Raw genomic sequence first — 17681 nt, forward strand, 5'->3', positions numbered from 1 at the left:
ATCAAATATTAGCTTCCTGAATTATCACTAAAAGATTGTCATCCTTTATTCCTTCTTATTTTTACAGGTGTGAATAACCTTTATTAAGCTGTTTGTCCTTTATTCCTTTTACTTGGTCATTTTCCAATTACTAAAGTCATGTGTGCTTTTCATAACACATGGAAAACAAAAACAAAAGTCTCCCAATTCCCACACCACCTCTACTGAATGTTCTTAGAATACTGACCACACCTCCCCATTCTGAAATAAAAACTACTCAGGTGCATGTGTGTGTGTGTGTGTGTGTGTGTATGTGTGTGTGTGTGTTCATAAATATGCCCACATGTTTGTGGTCTGTTTGCATATGCCTAAATGAAACAATTGTAACATTTTATCTTACAGATGCAGCATCGTGGCTTGATGCTAACCTCTCCAAAGACAGCTGAATCCATAGGCACATTCAGCCTTTCCCTGGTGTCTAACCTGTTTCTATGCCACACCTGTCAGTAGCTTACTGGAGACTGCTTGCATTTTACAATAGTTATTATTTTTATGTATCTCTGTGTGTACCTGCATAAGTTTATATGCACCACATGCATGAAGTATTCACTGAGACCAGGAGGGGATGACAGATCTCCTAGAACTGGCATTTACAAATGGTTGTGAGCTGCCCTTTGGGGGATGGGAACTGAACCCAGGTTCTCTGCAAGAGTAACAAATGCTTTTAGCCACTTAGTCATCTCTTCAGCCCAATATCACATGTATTTTTTTATGGTTTCAGATTTTTAAAAATAATTTATTTTTTACATTCCAATCCCAGTTCCCCTTCCCTCCTCTCCTCCTGCTCCCCCCCCCACTCTCCCATTCCTCCCATCAGCTCTATGGAGAGGGTAGGGCCTCCCATAGGAAGTCTATTAAGTCTACCCTATCATCTTGTTGAGGCAGGACCAAGGCACCTCTCCACCCCCATACCCCTGTGTCTAGGCTGTCAAGGTATCTCTCCATATAGAATGGGCTCCACTAAGTCAGTGCATTAGTGTGAGATCTTGAACCCACTGCCAGTGGTCTCATATATTGTCCCAGTCACACCATTGTCACCTATATTAAGGGAGTCTAGTTCGGTCTTATGCAGGTTCCCCATTTGTCAGACCTGAGTCAGTGATCTCTCACTAGCTCAGGGCAGCTAATTCTGTGGGTTTCCCCATCATGGTCTTGACTCCTTTGTTCATATTATTGCTCCTACCTCACTTTGATTGTATCCCAGGGGCTTGGTCCAATGGTTAGTTGTGGATTTCTGCATCTGCTTCCATCTGATTCTGGAAGAGGGTTCTAGTTTCTTTGTGGTTGTGGATTGTAGGCTGGGTATCTTTTGATTTATGTCTGGTATTCACTTATGAGTAAGGACATACTATATTTGTCTTTCTGGTTTTGGGCTACCTCACTTATGATGGTTTTGTCCAGTTCTGTCCATTTTCCCACAAATCTTAGGATGTCATGGTTTCTTACCACTGAGTAGTAATCCATTGTGTACATGTACGACATTTTCTTTAACCATTCTTCAGTTGAGGGGCATCTAGGCTGTTTCCAAAAAATGTTGCTATGAACATAGTTGAGCAAATGTCCTTGTGGTGTGAATGTACCTCCTTTGGGTATATGCCCAACAGTGGTATTGCAGGGTCTTGAGGAAGGTTGAGTCCTAATTTTCTGAGAAATCACCATACTGACTTCCACAGTGACTGTACAAGTTTGCACACCCACCAACAATGGAGGAGTGTTCCCTTTCTCCACATCCTCTCCAGCCTAAGCTATCATAGGTGTTTTTGATCTTGGCCATTCTGATTGGGATCATATGCATTTTTTAATAAAATCTTTTGTGTAGTGAAGTTTGGACTTTTATAGAAATAATCCAAGCTTCAGGAGGGTTTAGGGGATGCTAACTAAGCTCTTTGTGGCATCACTCCCTGCTAAGCTTCTTGTTCAATTCCGATACCATACCTCCATGCATTTCTAAGTCAGACTCCCTAAACCAGATCCTCAGTGTGTGCCCTAGTTTTGGTCCCTAAGAATTTGCCATGTTATAGTGTTATAGCTTGACCATGTTTTTGGAATCATCCTCATTTCTAGTTTTATACATTTTGTTGGCTATATTACCCCCTGTTGTGTGATATTTTGATTGCATTCTGACATTCCTGAGACTACCAATAAATTTTGTTTTGAGTCAGAGGCCCGAGCTAGCTACTAGCTTACCAAAATTAACCACAGAGGTTTTGGAGGACTGAGGACAGAGAGACACAGGAAGTAGTAGTGTGGGGCTTAGAGAGGTTCTCAGCCCTTATAGATGGAGGAACAAGAGAGGAGATTACTAGTTACTTTTCTGATCATTGAGGTTTTATCCCTATATCTGACTCCTGAATATTTATTGATAAAGAATAATTTGATAAATGCTTCAATCCCCATCTTTAATATATTTCCAGTTCATCTAGCCTCAACCATGGTCAATATCTTCAAATTTTCCTCACTCACCAACTACTTCCACTTCATGCTGATGTCATACACAATAAACAAACTCATCAGCCCCTCTTCAGATTGTTTTTCCTTCAGCATATCTGATTCTCTATTGAATTCCTCCTTCACAGTTTGTATCAGTTTTCTTTTCTTTTTTTTTATTTAGCTGCCTGTGTGTACTGTTTTGTAATTTGCATAGGAGTTCATTTTTCTTCTCTGGTTTCTTTAAACGTACTATCATTTTTCTTAACTCTTTGGGCTTTCATCCACTTAATTCCAACAGAGGGACATTGCTGTGGGATTTGTGAGTGTGTACGTTAGTGTGCATGTGTGTGGTTCTTGTAGAGATCAGAAGAGGGTACTGAATTCTCTGGAACTGGAGTTACAGACAGTTGCTGGGTGCTAAAGGTGATTTTGGGAACTGAACTCCAGTTCTTTGCAAGAGAATGTTCTTAACCATAGAGTCATCTCCCCAACACCTTAGATAAAATTATGAATGAATCACAATTATTACACAAGTTCTAAGATGCAGAGAAAAGCAATGTTTTAAATGATTCTTTCAAAACATCCTATTTCTGAGTCTTGAATACATTTTCTTAGGAAAGTACTCAACAAAATTCTATACTTTTTAGAGTCGCACTAATTTCCTCTCATCTCTACCATACAATCCCAGTTTCTCAGAAGTGACGCACCTCCTATATGTGTATGATTCCTACTAAGATTGTAGGTCTCTTCTTTCTTGTTACTCAAATGACATTTTGATTAATTGTAACATTCTTCAGCTTAAGACATTCCATTTTGTTTGTGTTAACTACAGCTGTGCAAATTTCAGAACTTTATTCAATTCAAGTGCAATGAATTTTCACCTTTTAGTAGAAAAAAATTAAGTCCAATTAATAGACAATCCCATATATTACCAATATTGTGTTCTATTTAAAAACTAAATGGTAAATATATTAAATTATAATTCTTCAATTAATATTTATAGTCAATAATAATGAATATTTATAATTAATTAATATTGCCACCAGACTTAATTGACTAATATTAGAATTAATATTTATAATAATTATAGTATATTATGATGTTTATTTTTAAGAATGAAAAATTATATTAAGAGATCACTCAGATATCAATATAAAGATACCTGGAGCTATATGGGAGACACAGATGACTCTGAGCAAGTTTTGATCTGTTTGTGATACCCCTTGCAGTGGGATCAGGACCTGTCCCTGGTACATGAGCTGGCTTTTTGGAACCTATTCCCCATGCAGTGATGCCTTTCCCAGCCTTGATGCAGAGGGAGGACCTTCGTCCTGCCTCTAAAGTGATATGACATGCTTTGTTGATTCCCATGGGAGGCCTGGCCCTTTATGAATGGAGGAAGAGTGGTTGGGGGGATAGACAAGAGGTGGGGAGATGTATAAGGGGGGGAGGGAATGGGAAGAGAGGGGGACAGGAAACTGTGGTAGGTATATAAAATAAAAAATTTAATAAAACAGAAAATTTCTTGCAAATAGCTAAGAAATGATGACTACACTATTTTAGACATCTTCTACATTTCACGTGGCTTTTTCAAAGCTCTTTAATATTGGTTGTCTCTCCCCAAATTCTGTCTTCTATTTTGCATTCCATCTTCCCCCCCATTTAATTCCTCCTCTTTCTTTACTCCCTCTTTGCCCATCTGCATTGTTGACCTCCCTTTGAAATCCAGGCCCACCATGACGTTACTTCTGATTTCTATGAGTTCTATACCATGCACATACAGGTGGTACCAAGTGAATGCTCTGAATTTAGGAAGAGACCAAGTGAAGTTGGGAGGGAAAGGGGGTAGGGAAGAATTAGAAGGGAAGAGTTGAAGGTGAAGGTGATCAGAACACATTGTATGCATGTTAAAAATGAACACACTAGCAGAAAACAGTATAAAGTTCATGAATGAGATAAGAAATATAGAAAATTACAGTACAAAGTGGCCTTTCATCTGTATAAGTGTTCAAAAGGAAAATGGTAACTCTGCAATACTATTTTTCACGAGGGATTCCTTAAAGGCTGCACACAGTGACAGTGCCCACTCCTGACAAGTTATAGGCAAGCAGGCATTGTCTAAGCATTTCAGTAGAATCCTAAATGACACAACTTACTGGAAATTCCTTTGACATTAAGATTGACTTGTACTCTTCAGCACATTGTCTTTTTTCTTGGTCTTCTCTGCTGTCTTCATTTTGTATATTTGTGTGTGTGTATGTGTGTGGGGGGGTGTGTATGCGTGTGGGGGTGTGTGTATGTGTATGTGGGGTGTGTGTATATGTGTGTGTAGTGTGTGTATGTGTGTATGTGTGTGTATGTGTATGTATGTGTGTGTGGGGTGTGTGTATGTGTGTGTATGTGTGTATGGTGTGTGTATATGTGGGTGTGTATGTATGTGTGTATGTGTGTGTGGGGTGTGTGTATGAGTATGTGTGGTGTTTGTATATGTGTGTGTGGTGTGTGTATGTGTGTGTGGGTGTGTATGTGTGTGGGGGTGTGTATATGTGTGTGTATGCGTGTGTATGTGTGGGGTGTGTGTGTATGTGTGTGTATGTGTGTGTGATGTGTGGTGTGTGTATGTGTGTGTATGGGTGTGTGATGTGTGTGTGTGTGTGTGTGTGCGTGTGTGTGTGTGCGCTACAAAGCAAAGCGACTGTGCAGATGGCAGATCTGACGCTTTGGCACACAGCCTCTGCCTTCCACTTCTTCATTTCTTCCCTCCCACACCAGCCATTTCCTTTGTGATTCAACTCCCAGATATCAATATGATCATTCTTTCAAATTATCAACTTCAGACATTTTACTCATTGAAAAGCCTCTTTCTCCTTATAAAATCCTTGATTTGATTAGAATAGGAAGAAGAAACTGACTAGGCAGCTTTAGGGTAAAAAAGACACCCCCCCCAATGAACAGTTTATTCTTGACTAAAAGTCACAAATTTCCTTGGGCAGAAGCCAGAGATGCCAGATGTATTTGACCAAAAAGGTCTCTGATTCTACAATGGCTAAAGACTGGAGATGCCAGAGGAGAGGGGATCTATAATTTCTCATCTTTTTTAACTTAACAGAGTGTCCTTTCCTGGAACCCATACTGATGATGTCACTGTGAGGCACCAGGAGACTTGGGATAGAAACTGAACCTATTTCATCCAAATACCCCCTCTTCCTTTCCTCTTTCCTCTAAAAGCCTTAACTCCAAGGCCATGAGACTAAATGGTATCACTCTCCTGGGATCTCCCTGGTATAGAGGAGTTCTGGATTTCTATCAAGTTCCTTATAATAAAATACTTCTTTCTAAAACTCACCCTTTGTGTACTACAAATTTCATTCCTCAAATTCACCAGAAACTGACCCTAACACCATTTACTTGGGGTCAGTTGGATGGCTGCTGAATTTCTGGCAACATAGCCTCTTGAACTATGAACTATGCACAAACAGTCAAGTTGAGAAAGGTACCCTGACACCTTGTATCATTCCCATTTCTTTCTTGTATCCATTGGAACCCATGTTATTCATGTGAAAAGTTCCCTCCAGGACTTCTTCCTCCTCACATAGTTCCTCCTCACATAGCCAAGAGGCTATTGTCATGATCATAGCTTGTATTTTCCATACACCTTCAATTGCTAGACTTCTTATGTGAGTTGTTTGCATGTATGTTTGTGCAGATTCATGCCTGTGTGCATAAGGAAGCTAGAAGAAGGAGTTGGATGTCTTGTTCTAGGACTCCCTTTCCTTTACCTTTGTGACAGGATCTCTCACTGAACTGGTAGCTAGGGTTGGGGTGGATAAACACCAGTGATTCTCCTGCCTTCACTCCCCACAGCTTTGGGGTTACAACCAACTACACACACACACACACACACACACACACACACACACACACACACACACACGGACTGTGGGGATCCAAACACAGGTCTTCATGTTTGCACAGAGAGGGTTGTTTTTCAATATCAAATAAAGACCAGTGGGATTAGAGAACTAACACAGTATACATACAAATCAAATTATACACTTATGATTGTTTTCCCGGATAACATTTAAGCTAAATCAATCAAAGTAGAGACAGGTTATACAAGTTATATAAACATCTACAACAAAAATAATGTGAATCTGATGGAAAACGCCTTGAAGGAAAATTTTATGTGGATAAATGTTTTAAAAATGAGAATCTGAAGTTTGTAAATAGCCCACATAAGCTCAAACTTCTAACAATATTGAATGAATTGAAGACCAACACTCAAGGCGAGAACAAAATGAAAAGAATGGAAGAAATAAAAATCAGTAAACACACATAAAACAGGTGCTCAATTCTTTAGTTTTGACATAAATTCAAAGTCTAAGCCAGGAGCTTCAATTTTGTAATCGTAACAGCAAACTTAAAGGCATTAGAGTGTTCCACTCAGCCAGTGGCATGCTGAACAGACATTTATCGCTCTTTGCAGTGCACATGCTTGAAAACATCGGGAAATAATTTGGGAATGGGTCCCAAAAGGCATACAGCATTCATCTTCTTTGAGTCAGTAATTTCTAGTAATTTACCCAAAGGTACAAACAAAATAAGGGGCAAACAAAATACAAGTAAGCCTTCATTGCAGCATTATCCATTATACTTTAAAGAATACTAACAACCTGATTATCTAAAAATAGGAAGGAGGGAGTTCAGTGGATTATTATGCAATGACGAACACACTAGGATCTTTCAAAATGCAAAAACAATACTGGATTGCATCAATGCCAGCATTGCCATCATATAAAATTCTATTTGTAAATGAGATTAGGCACACTGAGGATGAATGACTCCTAAAGACTTCCAGCTATCGTTATCAGAGAGACTGTGCACTAGATGGGAACTAACACTGAGACCCACAATGGAAACGTGCAGAGTGAGAGACTTCGGAAAACTCAATACCAAATGGGGTGTCTTCATCAAACCAGTCCTCTGAAGGCTCAGGGAACTTTGTGGCAGAGGAGGCAGAAAAATTCTAAGAGTCAGAAGTGATGGAAGACACCAAGGAAGCAGTGTGTTTCAGACAAAGCAGGACTGATGAGCATATGAACTCACAGAGTGAGGGTGGCAGCATGCACAGGGCTGGTACAGGTTCAAGCCAGATGGGGTCTCAGGAGTAAGAGGTAGAAGAAGACATGTGCTCTCATCTCTAACCAAGAAGCTACTTCTGAGTGATAACCTCTTGCAAAAGAAAAATAAGTTTCTCTCCAATGAATTCCCACTGGGTATATTAACCCAGTATATTTAAGGGCTGTTCCCATGCCCTGGTATAGATAGCCAACACAACATGAACCCAGTGGTATTTTTGTAGGCCTTTTGCCTCATAATGCTTTGTTTGGGCATTTTACTTACTGGTATTTTCCTTTTATATTATGGTTTCTGATTTTGTGTTTTTTCCTGTTTGGTTGTTTTGTGTGTGTGTTTTGTGTGCATTTTCTCTTTTAAACATATACTCTGGTTTGTTTGCTTTTTTATTTGCATGTATGTTTGTTTGAGAGAGAGAGAGAGAGAGAGAGAAGGTGTAGAGTTGGGAGGGTGGAGAGGTGGGGAAGATCTGGTAGGAATTAGGGAAGGAGAACCTATGATCAGAATATATTGTCTGAAGAAAATGGTTTCAATAAAAAATTGAATTTGCATATACAGCACTAGAAAGTAGGATCAGAGGCTCATGGTCAGTTTGGAATTTTATGCATTGGAATTGAGCATATTTCAAATTGACCAGTTATGAAGCAGTTCCCATGTGTCCAGAAGGTTAGGAATCCATTGCCTAGATGTTAATTCAAACTATGATTTACTTATGTCTACTGACAAATGCCAAAGTTCTGGGGTCTTTCTGTTCCCTGAAGAGCAGCAGCAAGTTGAGTGGGTGGGGGTAGAATAGGGGGAAGAGGGAATCATAGGATAGAAGACAGATCAGGCACCAGAGTGACCTCGAGTGATCTAAAGGGATAACACCAATTGGCAAGCTAAGCAATAGTAGAGAGACCACCTCGAATGTCCATTCCTGATAATGAACTTGATTTCTATAACCATCCGGGAGCCTTCATCCTGTGACTGATGGAAGCAGAGGCAAACACACAATTAATCACTGAACTGAACCCAAGGAACCCAGTGACAGAGAGAGATGAGTGATGAGCAAATTGGCAAAGAATGGGCTGGCAAAACCAGCAGAGACAGCTGATCTGAACAGGGGAGAGCTTTTGGACCCCAGAGCGACAGTGGGGAAGCCAGCATGGGACTGATCTGGACCCCCCAAATGTGAGTGTCAGCGAGAAGGCCTGGGCAACCTATGGGGCCCTGAGCTGTGGATCAGTGTCTATCCCTGGAATACAAACAGTCATCGTGTGCCTATAGCACAAAGAGGGATGCTCTCTCAGCCTGGACTCTTAGGGGAGTGCCTCACCCTACCCAGAGTGAAATGATAGACTCTAGATATCCCCTATGTGGAAGGATTTGGCAATAGGGTGGGAGGGGGGGAAGGGGAATGCGGGAGGAGGGGAGGGAGAGGGAACTGGGATTGACATGTAAAACAAGCTATTTAAAATTAAAATAAAAAATGATAAAAAAGAGCAGCAGCTTCCCCCTATGTTGATGACTGCTTCATGAAGACTAACTAGTTGTTTATTTAAACAATGTTGAAATTGGTATCACTATTAATGAGACTTAAGAAAGGACTTTTGTACTGAGAAATTTCACCTGGCAGAGAGGGGAGAGGGAGGTTTTGAGTTTGAACAGATCTTAGGTAGTGGGAGAGATTTAGTTTGTAAGGCCTGTTACCTACTAATGTTTCCATGGAGATGATGCTCTGGACTTGTGGGTGTGAGAGTCAGAAGAAAGAGGGAAAGACAGACGTGAGAATGGACAAAGCTTTGCCAGCACCTCAGGAGTGAGGGCAGCAGGAGGACACCGCCTGTCTTGGGATCTGACTGAGATGCCAGGGTCAGAGTAATGAGTCCCTGAAATCACAGGAGCTGGAGGAATAAAAGCTTTGGAGAATTTCCTGGAGTTCTGACTGGATCTAGAAATGTTTCCATCAGTTGAGGATGGTTATTCCTCAAAGACCTATGGATCATAAGCAGTTCAAGAGTTTGAGAAATTATAGGTATACAATTGAGAATTGTAGCAAGGAGTATGTATACCTTTAAGAACAAAACTATCAACATTGAGGTAGTTATCATCTTGGAGATAGTATAAAGATTACGATTATGTAAATCTAAGAACTAGAATAAGGACCCTGTATTTTGACTAGGCGAGAATAATCAATTTCTGTTTAAAGTCTATGTTCTTAAAATATGCATGCCTACACTTGGTGAGTATAAAGCCCTCAAAACTGGAAAACTATGTTTAAGGTCTCAGTTTGATTATAGACATGAGAGATTTTTCTAGAAGAAAAGCAAACAGATGGCTTATATTGAAATATCTTTTTATACAAATTTTAGAAGAAGAATCAGGGTCATGCAAGGAATTTATTTAGACACAATTCAGATATTCTGTGCAGTCTAGTCATTGGTTGCGTAATTTGAGCCCATAAGCCAACATGGGTTGGATTGTAATGCAATACTATTCTCTCCACTTGCTGCCTGGAAGAGTCTAAGGGCTTTACTAAGTGCTATCCCATTAAATAGTCTAAGGGATAAACAGATCATTTGAAACTTACCCCGTGTTTCTCTTATGAACACATTTATTCCTACCAATTAAAGCCACTTACTGGTTTTGCTGTCAATGAACATAAGATTTTTTTTCCACCCCATCATATACCTTATGTATTTCCTATTCAAACCATATTTAATGGCATAGGCTTCAAGGATTAATTCTAATCACAAGTGCATAAGATGGAATGTAGAAGTTACCCAACGACAGTCTGAGGACAAGAGTTTGATCCTCAGCAATTTTCTGACTACCTCATCACCCTTAGTTTATCTGAAACAAAACTGAGTGAACTCATTATCTCCTGGATAACTTTTAATAGTGAACTCAGCAATGCTTTCCCTGCATAAGCTTCTCTACAAGTAAACTTCACCTGACACCTGACTTCTCAGAGTGGTTGAGCCCTGTGTAATGGAGCCAGAAAATTAGAGGGAAAAAAAGGAGGAGGAAGTAGGAGCTATTATGTGAGCAATCAAATCACTCCTAGAATCAACTTGAATTCTTTATATTACAAAACCCCCAAATGTTTTGAGAATTATAAGTTTTATAAATTTTGGGGCCATCTGTTAAGTAAGGGGTTTATTTTATTCAGCTTATATTATAGATGCAACAACAATATTTAGATGCTACTGAATATGTATGTCAAGCCTGCCAGCTAGAGTGTGTTTCGTGACTAAAATATCATGAGCATAATAAGAGAGCTAAAGATGGGCATGTGTTTCCTCTTCTGGGACTTTCTGGGGACTTGCCAGCAGGAGAAACAGTTGATGCTAAATGGTGACCAATAAAAGCAGTTGTATGAGAGAAGTCATTTTACAATGAGGAAAGAAGTGTGTTTGCTGGGAGACACCCAGCAAGTGAACATAGACACATAAAACAAGCAAGTTTACTGTAGGCAGTCAGAAGAGAAATGCAAACTCCAAATTTCACAGGCTAGGAAGTTACAGGACCAGTCTTAACAATTTAAATTTAATTGCTTAAAGGCAAATATTTTGCTATGTGTTAGTTGCTTTGCATTTTGTAAATCAAAATAACTCCTCCCACCCCTTTCTAACTGTCACCCCTTTCTTCCTTGTTTGGCAGATCTGTTACAAAAAAAAATAATTGCTTGGGGGCATTTTTCTGCATTTGTTGGCAGAATAAAAGAGTCATCTCAAGCCATCTCCCTGAAGCACAGTCTCATCTCCATAGAAGTTATTATGTTCACATTTGCCTAAATAATTGTGAATATTTAACTAGTATCTGGTTCCTGGTTAAATTATGATCTTCCTGAGGACTTCACCACAGTCCTTAATGCAGATTATGTATTTTATGTTAGCATACCTAGTGGACAACTGAAAAGTAACTTTTTATCACAGGTATATTTAATAACAAGTTATAGATTAACTGGCAGCTTAAGAATAGTTTTAAAGCCAGTTTTGAACAGACATCTTGCAGAATAGCTCATGCTGAGTAGTAATGAAGCTATAGAGTTACATGATCTAAACTCCATGAGGTGGTTTCTTCTACTTTACTCAAAATTCTCTCTTATTGCCAAACCATGTAATTACATTTAAAAGATATAGTTACTGTAACTACAGAATATTTTAAACTCTCAAAAAGTCTGCTGCACCAAGGGAAGTAATTTAAAGAATTAAAAATTAATAGTCATTGGGGCTGCAGAGATCATTCAGTGTTTAAGGGTGCTTGCTGCTCTTGCAGGATAAGTAGGTTCAGTTCCCAGCTTCCAGGTTGGAAGGTTCACAACCACCCGTATCTCCAGCTCCAGAGGATCCATCACCCTCTTTTGGCCTCCACAGGCAACTGCATGCCTGTGCATCACATAAATTCACACAGGTATCACACAGATTATGACACATACATTGCTGCACATAAATCAGTTCTATCAAATATCATTTGGAATTGTAAAGAAATCCATTTCATCAAACATCAGAGTTTACAACTGATAAAGCCAGATGGTTACACATTTTAATATTCTACCATCACAACAAGGTGTGACACAGTATCTAGACACTGGGTCAGATGTTCTAAACATGCAGCTATTGAAGAAAGAGGTACAGCCTGACAGTTCTTGTGAGGACAGGGTAAACATTCTGGGTTCTCAGGCAGGAAAACAAACTTGTGACAAGGGCAACAAGATTGGCACAAGGGCTCTCCAATATGGTAGCTCCCAATAATATCCAAGAAGATCTTGAAATGTGAGAGCAGCTTTAGGGTAAAAAGGACCATTGAAAATACACACCCTGGCCCTGAGACCAGAGCAGGAGATACACCCTGTTCCTAACCAACTTAGGAATTGAAATCCAACTAATTCCTGAGCATGAAAACCAGCCAATACCAGAGCACAAAAACCAACCAACCCCAGAGTACAGCATCCAACCAATCCCTGAGCATGAAATCCAACCAATCTCTGAGCTTGTTCCAAGCTCAAGAATTGAGATCCTACCAATCCCTAACCTGAAAATCTCCTGCCTGGAAATTCTGCCCCTAAAAATCCCTTTATAAGCCCCGTACCTGTTCAGCTTGGGCTGCCTTTTTCCACGCTGACAGAGGCAACCACTCTCCTGGATTACTCCCTGCTAACAAATCTCTTGAGTGAGGTTTGTCATAATGACTTTCTTTCACTGGAGCAGAGCAGAGATGCAACAACTTTCTCTGGAGCAGAGTAGAGATGTAACAATCTGTCTGTGGAAACTTTCCCTTGCTGGAGCAAAGTATTACACTCTTGGGGAGCAGAGAAGATCAGAGGTGTAACAACTTCACTGGTGAAACCCTCCCCTGCTGAAACAGAATTGTCACTCTTGCATTAGGGAAACCTTTCCAAGAGTAAGAACTGTAACACTTGGTTGGGGAAACTATCCTGTGTTGGAACAGTGCTATAACACTTCTGTACCTTTCCCTTCAGAGCTGTAACACTTACAGCAGTGAGATGGCTCTCCTGGTAAAAGTACTTGCCACATGAACTTGACAACCTGAGTGCTATACCTAGAGGCCCCCAAAAAATGTTCTTTGACTTCTTCATATGTTCATGGCATGTACACACACACGCACACATTCACACACCACTAAATTAAAAATAAATGAAACTTTCAAATATTCTAGGAAATTTGATTGTGTCATAAATCCAAAGGGAATTTACTTTATATGTTATTTTTCTTGGAAATAAATTCTAGTAAAACCAGGATCTGGAGAGATAGCTCAGCAGGTAAGAGCATGTACTACACTTGCAGAGGGTCAAAGTTCAGTTTCCAGCACCCTTGTTGGGCATTTCACAATTGACTGTAACTCCAGCTCCCAAGGATCTGATACTTTTGATTTCTGCAGCCACCTACACTCATGTGTACAAACCCCCACACAGACACATACATATATATATATATATAATTTTAAAAAGAAATCTTATCAAAAATAACAAAACCAAACATTTACCAAAAAAATAAAATCCTCACATCCAGTGCATGTCCTGCAATCTTCCACGCTGAGTAGGGTTTTTCCAAATTACTTTGTTTGTAAAGGCAATAGGAAACTTTCGTCCTTAAACAGTAATGCTCTGCCCAGATCTCTCCAAGGAGAACTTGTGATATGATTTATACTTTCCAAAATCCCCACAGGAAGTGCACCTCACTAAGTGGGCAAGGTCTGTCCAAACTGAGGCACCACTGTTCCCTCAACTACATTAATGATGTGAATACAGTTACCAAATGCCACACTCTCCCTGTAGAGATGGATGAGAGCTCTCTGCCACCCAGAGTGCTCATTCTTCTTCCCAATGTCCTTAGTTTATAATGAACATTGAGTGCAGCTATTAACCCCACAGGTTATATCTTTCCTGTAATGGACAGAAAATGAAATTCAAATCCCCATGCAAACAGTTTATTTAGTTAGCACAATTTTAAACAAGGTAACTCTTCACACTCTTAACTTGGCATAGGGAATAAGGTATGACAAGCCATTTAACCTCTGGGCACCTTAATTTCTGCTAGTCCTGTTTAATGCTGAATTACTTCATAAAATGTCGAGCTGCTTAATAATCTACTGCAAATAAAAAATAAGCACATTCAAAAAATGTCTAAATTTGTAAGTGAACATTGAAACTCAATAAAAGAAGATGGGAAAGATTGATAATAAGCTATTAACAATCACTTACATTTAATACAAATTACCTAAAAAATTTAGAGTTGATATCAGCTTGATTTGGCTAACCAAGTATTAACCAAGTGTGATGGTTAGTTTTTATTTGGCAGATTGACCAACCTAGGATTGCCAGGAGAGGAGAGCCTCAGTGAGAAATGGTCTTGATCAAGTTGGCCAATGGGCGTTTCTGTAGGGGGTTTTTCCTAGATATGTAGTTGAGATCTAACCTACCTTGAATGCAGGCAGCACCATTCCCTAGGCTGGGGATCTGAACTGTGTAAGAGTGGAGACAGTTCAGCTGAGTACAAGTGGGCAAGCCAGCGGGTGAGCACACACATGCTCCTTTCTCTCTGCTCTTGACTGTGATGTGATTGGCTGCTTCAAGCTTTTGCCACTGTGACTTCCCTAATAGGATGGAGCCTCTTTCTCCCCTAAGTTGTCAAGGTCCTTTAGCAAGTTCACAGAAATGACATTTGCACAACATAAAACACTACAATAAAACATTTGCTCAGAAGGACATGACACTTTCACTCTTGAAACTCCTAGGCAACTAGAAATCAATTAAAGGAAGGGCAGAATAGCAATACTGTCACCACACTGCTTTAATGTTTCAGTGTTGATTGCCCATAGAGATAAAGAATGAGAACCAGTAGATGAAAACCAGGGCTGGCAAGATGTCTCAGTGAGTATTGGTGCTAGTTGCCAAGCCCGATGACCCGGGTTTGATTTCCAGAAGCTACATGGTAGAAAGAGGGAACCAACTCCTGCAAGTTGTTCTCTGACCTCCATGCACATGATCCAGCACACACACATACAGAATAAATAATTAAAATTTAATATGTTTTAAATCTGAAAGTGATAAATCTGGATGAATTCAACTACAAACAATAATTAAAAGACAAGTGAATATTTAAAATATTGGTATTGGTTAATAATTGAAGTTATCTATCATCTGTATTATGCTATGTATGAGTGAATATGGTAGAGAAAATTGATAGAGAAAATAACTAACCAGGTATAGTTAAGAATTTTAGGATAAATGTATTTCAGGTGCCATAGTTTCTTTATAAGGAGTGGCCTTCTACAGATCATGAAAAATAATTACCTATTATGGTGTGAAGAAATAACAGAGAAAATGATAATGATGGAATCACTTGGCTGGCAATGTACCTCAATTGGTAGATCATACATGAAGCCCTAGGTTCATGAATTTAGATCCCTGGAGCTATGAGCTGCCTGTTATGGGTGCAGGGAAGCAAACCCAAGTCTTTTGCAAAAGCAGCACTATATCCTAAATGCAATTTCCTCCCTCTAATCCTCCCAGACCCTTCCCCCACTTTCCTTCTCCCCTAGTCCACTCCTCCATTTCCCTTCAGAAAAGGCCTCTCCAGGATGTCAACTGAATACAGCATAACAAGTTACAATAAGTCTAGGCATAAACCCGCGTGGCAAGGCTGGACAAGACAACCCACTAGGAGGAAAAAGAGTTGGAGATACTCCCACTCCCACTGTTAGGCATTTTTTAAGAACACCAAGTTACAAAACCATAACATATATGTAGAGGACCTAGCTCAGACCTGTACAGGTCCTGTGACTGTCACATCAGTCATTGTGAGCCCCTGTGAGTCCTTGTTAATTGATTCTGTGGGCTGTGTTCTCCTGGTGTCCTTAATTCCTCTAGCTCCTATAATCCTTCCTTTCCTTCTTCTGCAGGCTTCCCCAAGCTCTGCCTAATGTTTGGCTGTGGGTCTCTGCATGCTGTAGCAAGTGTTCTTAACTGCTAAGTCATCTCTCCAGCCCTGGGATTTAAGTTCAAATAACATCTCAAATGGAAAATTCCAGAAAACTCAGTGTTTTTGTGGAGCACAAGGGACCAGGATACAAAATTAGACAAAACCCTGCATTGTTGGTACTTATTGTTTTTTATTACAAAACCAAGTAGACACACAGTGTGTGTGAACTTTAACTAGAATTTTCTTGTTACAGCCTGAGAGGGAAACATCCATCAAGACCTTCATGTACTCTTAGATATTGACCGGACTGCCAAGAAAATTATCTGGACCGGCAATGTGGGACCTACCAGGTCTATGGAAGAACTCACTGGGGTTCTAGAAACTCATTTCTATTTGCTTGGGATTCTACTAAACTTACCAATGTGAAAAACATACTCATGGGCAACTGCACAACTTTAGAACACAAGGGATGTTCAAAAAAAGGATTTGCTTATACTACTAGTGAGAGACACATCTGTAGCCTGGGATATTAGCTTAGTCTTGTTTTTGCTGTTTAATTATCTTTTCATTTGGACCCAGAGGAAATGGGTTCATTTCTGATGTCTATCAAAAGAATACAGTATATCATGTAGGTCATAATATTTTAATTATCTTTCACTGAACTAGATAATAAGGTGAATGGTTGCCAGTAAAGGTTCAGATGAACAGCAATGTCACAGGTTCTCCTGGATGTCTGTTTTGCTCTTCTGTGATCTGAAGGCCAAATGTCTCCATTGACAGTCACTAAATTAATCATACAAATTGCTTATCCCACCTGCCTTTTCCAGGAACATAAAGCAGGAAGTTTTGAATTGTTTACAAGGAGGATGGGGAAGCAAGAGGGAGGACACGGGACTTTTAGGAACTTCCAGAGGAGAATACTATGAAGTGGATTTACTGTGTGAAGGCCCCACGTTCCCAAGTACAGGGCAAATGAATTCATCCTGATGCTTTCCTTGGAAGCAAGGAGAATCAATTCTCTCTAATTCTGAAAAATTAGCGGGGGAGAAACAGAGGGTGACAGTGTCAATTGCAGTCACCCTTTTGGTTTCTTTTATGATTATTACCACACAGAAACTTCCAGCTCACTCATGGTATGTATGGTAGGGTCCATTGATATTTCTACATCTCAGTTGTAACTCAAGTATTTTGCTCTACTTAGTTTGTATTTCAGCTCTTTTGGACTACAATGTTCCAAATAGCTGTGTGTCTGGGAGGTCCTGAGTTTTCTAGGTGCCAAAGGGAGGGGGCAATAAAGAAGTGTGGGACAGGGTATCCAAACAAGAGAAAGCAGGAGGCCTGAAGACACTGATCTAATTAAGTCTTAATACTCACTCTCATGGATTCTTAGTTTATCATCAATGATATTGGGAAATTTATTTTCAAACAAAGATTTTTTATTTTTATTTATGGACATATGTACATGTCTGTGAATGTGAGTTCAGGTATTTGCAGAAGCCAGACTAAGACATCAAAGCCTCTGGAGCTGGACTTGCAGGTGCTTGTGACCTGCCTGATGTGGATTGTGGGAATCAAACTTTGGTCTTCTGCATGGGCAGCAGGTCCTCTTAACCACGGAGCCATCTGTGCACCCCTACTACAGAGAAG

The 17681-nt window shown here is 39.9% G+C and overlaps 1 protein-coding gene across 5 annotated transcripts in view; it reads right to left on the bottom strand.

Annotated features, from left to right (window-relative positions):
• The window catches only part of Unc13c (unc-13 homolog C), a 449289-nt gene that overhangs the window by 118312 nt on the left and 313296 nt on the right, over nucleotides 1-17681 (bottom strand). The window lies entirely within an intron of this gene.

Source organism: Mesocricetus auratus, unplaced genomic scaffold (assembly GCF_017639785.1).
Source record: "Mesocricetus auratus isolate SY011 unplaced genomic scaffold, BCM_Maur_2.0 Super-Scaffold_100691, whole genome shotgun sequence".
NCBI classification, from domain to species: Eukaryota; Metazoa; Chordata; class Mammalia; order Rodentia; family Cricetidae; genus Mesocricetus; species Mesocricetus auratus.